Raw genomic sequence first — 6,000 nt, 5'->3', positions numbered from 1 at the left:
ATAGCACCTTGTATTAAATGTTCCTGTGGCTTAGCATAATTTGTAATTTTTTCTTATCTGACTCTTGCTAAACTGTAAATTCCATGGGGGTGGCCTGTTTCCATGTTTTGTCCTATGCTACACCCAGAATCTTGTGTATTATCCTTTATATTAGTTTGCTAGGGCTACCTTAACAAAGTGTCACAGACTGGGTGGCTTAAACGACAGAAATTTCTCTCCTCACAATTCTAGAGGCCAGAAGTCTGAGATCAGGATGTCAGCAGGGTTGTTTTCTTCTGAGGCCTCTCTCCTTAGCTGTCTTCTCCCTATGTCTTCACATGACCATCCTTTGTATAATTTTCTCTTCTTATAAGAACACGAGTTATATTAAGTTAGTTCCACCCTAGTGATCACATTTTATTTTATTTTTTATTTTACTTTATGCTCTGGGATACATGTGCAGAACAGGCAGGTTTGTTACATAGGTATACATGTGGCATGGTGGTTTGCTGCACCCATCAACTCGTCAGGTTTTAAGCCCCGCATGCATTAGGTATTTCTCCTAGTGCTCTCCCTCCCCCAGTTCCCCACCCCCTGACAGGCCCTGGTATGTGATGGTCCCCTCCCTGTGTCCATGTGTTCTCATTGTTCAACTACCACTTATGAATGAGAACATGCGGTGTTTGGTTTTCTGTTCCTGTGTTAGTGTGCTAAGAACGATGGCTTCCAGCTTCATCTATGTCCCTGCAAAGGACATTAACTCATTCTTTTTTATGGCTGCATAGTATTCCATGGTGTATATGTGCCACATTTTCTTTATCTAGTCTACCATTGATGGGCATTTGGGTTGGTTCCAAGTTTTTGCTATTGTAAATAGTCCTGCAGTAAATGTATGTGTGCATGTGTCTTTATAGTAGAATGATTTAGTGACCACATTTTAACTTAATTATTTTTTAAAGATTATCTCCAAATACAACACAGTCACATTGTGAGGCACTGGGGTCAGGACTTCAATGTATGAATTAGGGGTGAGAGCTCAATTCACCTCATAAAACCCTGGCACATAATAGGCACTGCATACATATCCACTGAATGGATAAATGGTTTCAAAATTATCATTGAGTTCAAGGATTGTAAAACAGAAAAGGAAAGGAAGCTTGAAGCTTGTCCAAGGTGCCCACTCTAGAGATGTGTACTGTAAGTGGTTTGGATTGAGCAGTGGTGTCTGTGATTTTTATAACTTTCACGGGTGATTCGAATGCATAGTCAGTCTTACACTCACTAATCCATTTCAGTCACCCTAATTTTGAAGAAAGAAAGGCCAAGGAAGTTTAGAGATGTGACCAAGATAATACAATTAAAGAGTTAAGATAATACAATTAAAGAGTTACAGATTTAGTATGTCAACTTAAACACCTGGCCTCTTGTGCTATTTTCAGTGCATTGTATTTAAAGGTAGCCACATTTTCCTAACTAATGCTAAAATTATCCACAACGTAGACTTTAAATTGTGAAGAAAAATGAAGTCAGCACTCCCGGAGTATGCCACTGTTCTTTCATTTGCGTAAGTCAATGTTTTGCAAAGCGGGTACACTTGTTCAGCAAAGCAGCAAGTGTTAGCAAACCTCCTCCCATTGTAGTAAATCTTTATTATACATAGAATACAGTTACAGTCTACAGGAAAGTGTGTCAATCACTTTCTCCTAGGATAGGCAGAGTGGGGACAAAGCCTAGCCATTGCTTTGGAGTGTGGCAACAGCCTAGAAGACGTCAAAGATGGTGCTTACCTGCATACAAATGCCTACACTCCTTACTTCTATAAATTTCCATCATTCCATCACTAATAAAAGAAAGGAAAAAAGAGCATCAGAAGTTGAAGGCATGATGGCAACACCCAGACAGATGCCACCAGGTCTATCTCCTGCTTAGAGGAGGACATTTATGCGTTTCTGTAAATTGGGAGTCTGCAGAGTCCTATACCTCTTTGTTTAGTCACCCATTGCGAGGCCCCTGTGTTGTCTAATGAAGTGAGCATAGGAATTGCCCTAAGCTAGAATGCTACAGTTAGTCATTTGTTGACTTGGGTACTTGCTCACTATGTGAGTGGAGTTAGGCCTGCAGTGCAGGTGGGTGAGAGAGCTTCTACATCCGTGTCAGCAGAGGTGAATGAGGACAGACCACTCAATGGCTACCTTCTAACTATCATGTTAGGGAAAGCTTTCCCCTACCATTTGTTTCTAGTTGGCCATATGTGGTATTAAGTCAAGATATTACTGAAATCTCATTTTCTCCTCTGAACAACGTTGCTGTGTTGATTATGTAGGGAGGCTGATGGTAGATATCTCGTACTATTTTTTGTTTGTGTCTTGTTCTTAACCACACCATGTGGTTGACTGAATGTCTTGATTCCTTCTGATTCTGAGGTACTTGTACAAGCCCTAATTTAGGAAATCCTAATTGTTTTCTGATACAAATCAGCAGTCAGTATTGGTTGGGATTGAAATTAGGGACTTTGAGACTTTTGCTTTGATCAGATTAGACCACTAGGGTTAACTGGGTCTGCAGAGGGGAGACAGAGAGATAACCAGGAACTGGGTCTCCTAATCTTTGGTCAGCTACCTTTGTCTATCATGTCAGACTGAAGGGAATCTGCAAGGTAGAATGCTCTTCATGTAAATGCCCACACTTTAGTAGTAGTGCAAGGAGATTTGTAAAATAAATAAAATGTTCACTCACATTTCTAGGTTTATTTGAGGAAAAGGCTTAATATATCATCATTTTGGTCTATCCAAGTACACTGATGCATAATCAATATCTGTAAGTTTTAAGAGAAAAAATATATTGAGTCAACACTTTTAAATTATCTTAACATTTTTGAATATCTTTCTTTCCAATAACATACTTTTGATCTCAAAAATGTTTTCGTCATTTCTGATGAATAATCCATTAGCTGGAAAAACTTGAGTTATAACAGATGGCATGAAATAGAAATGTTACCTCTGCAATTTAAAATCCATTTTCTTTCATTTGAGAAGTTTATTTTTGAGATATCTGCCTTGCAGTCTCAGGCTATGTGAATGTGTTTGGGACTTGGGAAAGAAATGTGCCACTGACTAGCATCATTGAATTGTAGAGTAAATTTCTTTCTTCTTTTTTGTCCATATTAAGGCTAGTCTGTGAGCCAGCACCACCCATTCGTGTTGCAGAGATCTATCGGATGCCAGAGGGGCATGCAATAAGTCACAGGCCAAGACTGGCTTGAGCACCCTGGTCCATTAAAAACAGCTTAGGACCAGATAAACCCTGACCTCCAGAGCAAAATCTGATCACCTGTTTCCTATTACTCCCTGATTCCCAGGTTCCTAAACTTTGATCTTTATCTCCAAGTTAGAACCTTTTTAACTGCCTTTCATAGCATTTGGTAATCTCTTATTCAGATTCCTCAGAATTGATTTTGGCATGGCACTAAAACTCTAGCTCTTACCTCAGAGGCTAAAGGAATCCATTTCTTCCCTGGTATTTTGTATCATCACGTGCCCCTGGTTTAGGTCTTGCTGTGTTTCACGTCACATTAGTCACTACCCTATTTTTTTAATAAAAATTTTATTTTTTATTTGTGCAAATTTATGAGGCATGTGAGAAATTTTTTACATATATATGATGTGCAGTGATCAAGTCAGGGTATCTAGGGTGTTTGCCACCTGAGTACAACACATTTTTTTAAGGTGTAGTCATCCTATTTGCTATGAAACATTGAACTTATCTCTTCTTTTTTTTTTTCAATTTCAACTTTTAGTTTAGATTCGGGAGCACATGTATAGGTTTGTTACATGGATATATTGTGTGATGCTGAAGTTTGGGGTGTGACTGAATCTGTCACCCAGGTAGTGAGCATAGTACCCAATAGGAAGGATTTCAACATTTGGCTCCCTTCCTCATCTTCCCTCCTGCAGTCCCCAGTATCTCTTATTCCCAGCTTTATGTCCATGTATACCCATTGTTTAGCTCCTACCTATAAGTGAGTATATGTAGTGTTTGGTTTCTGTTTCTGTGTTAAGTCACTTAGGATAAAGGCCTCCAGCTGCATCCATATTTCTGCAAAAGACATGATTGTATTCTTTTTATGGGTGCATAGTATTCCATGTATCACATGTTCTTTATCCAATCCACCATTCATGGACCCCTAGGTTGATTCCATGTCTTGGCTACTGTTAATAGTGCTGTGATGAACATGGGTGCATGTGTCTTTTTGGTAGAATGATCTATTTTTCTTTGGGTATATACCCAGTAATGGGATTGCTGGGATGATTGGTAGTTCTATTTTTAGTTCTTTGATAAATCTCCAAACTGCTTTCCACAGTGACTGAACTTATTTACATTCCCACCAACAATGTATAAGCATCCCCTTTCCTCTGCAACCTCACCAACACCTGTTATTTTTTAATTTTTTAGTGATAGCCATTCTGATTGGTGTGAGATGGTATCTCATTGTGGTTTTGATTTGCATTTCTCTGATGATTAGTACTATTGAACATTTTTTGATACATTTGTTGGCCACTAGTATGTCTTCTTTTGAGAAATGTCTATTCATGTCCTTTGCCCACTTTTCAATGGCATTATTTGTTTTTTGCTTCTTGATTTTTTTAAGATCATTAGAGAGTCTGGATATATGCAAATATACCATCATGAGGTCTGTACAGTATTCCAGATTCTTTGGGTCTAACTAACTTTTAATATCAAGGTTTTGCAGCCATAAAAAAGAACAGAATCATGTCCTTTGCAGCAACATGGAAGCAGCTGGAAGCCATTACCCTAAGCAAATCGATGCAGAAACAGAAAACCAAATACTGCATGTTGTCATAAGTGAGGGATAAACATTGAGTACTCATGGACATGAAGATGGCAACAATAGACACTGGAGACTACTAGAGTGGGGAGGTAGGAAGGAGGCCAAGAGTTGAAATACTACCTATTGGGTACTATGCTCACTATCTGGGTGGTGGGTTTAATCATATCCCAAACCTCCATATAATATACCCGTGTAACAAATGTGCCCATGTGCCTCCCGAATCTAAAATAAAAGTTGAAATTATAGAAAAAAAAACCCTTGAGTTTTGAGCCACTGAATGTACTTTATCCCTGCCATGTGAAAGCACAGTGGAAAGGCTCTGGAAGTAAAGAAGGTGGGGAAAGAGAGAACTTGCTGAAAAGATCAGATGTGTCACCAAGGAGGCCGGGGATTTTGATCTGTGAATGACAGCCAGTCCAGTTGACTGGAAGTTAAGGTGAATTGTGGGAGATGAAGCCAGCAAGGTAGGTGGGTACGAGATCATGGAGAATATTTGTTCCACAGTAAAATATCTCAATATTAGTGAAAGGAATGGGAAATCATTGTAGGTTTTTAAGCGAGGGAGGACATCATTAGAATTGTTCATTACTTCAGCAGCATTATACAGACAGATTGGAGAGAAGACAGACAGGAGACATTAGATAGCTCTGACAGTACTCTAGCCCACAGGGATATCAATGAGAATGTCAGAATAAGGACTTTCAAAAATCCTCTTCTTCATAAAAACAATTAGAACACTGGCATATTTGTCAGGATCCACTTCCTCAGAACTCTGTAAATCAGCTAAAAGTTTGCAGCAATCCAGAGAGTGGTTTTTACAAGAAAACTGGATAAATATTGATAGAATCATGGACTTTGTGGCATTTTAATTTGCCCTATTCTGATCCTGTTCTCTCTAGCTCTGTGGTAGTTTTGAAAAGCAGCAGCTCATGATGCCAGTGAAAACCAGCAGCTGGACAGTCTCTGGAGGGAGCAAAGTGGGTTTGGAGCTCCTCCAAAGCTCCATTTACAGAGAATTGTCATTATTTGACCTGTCTGTTAGTTTCATGGAAGACCCCACTCACAATGTTTGTTTTTATTTAACCTGAGTCAGAGCTTGCCCGCTTTCTCCAGGAGGATTTGTTGAAAACAATCAATGGCAATTGTTTAGTATCCTAGCTACCTGAGATGAT

This window comes from Macaca thibetana, chromosome 6 (assembly GCF_024542745.1).
Source record: "Macaca thibetana thibetana isolate TM-01 chromosome 6, ASM2454274v1, whole genome shotgun sequence".
Classification (NCBI taxonomy): Eukaryota; Metazoa; Chordata; class Mammalia; order Primates; family Cercopithecidae; genus Macaca; species Macaca thibetana.
Note: the sequence above shows the minus strand (reverse complement) of the source record.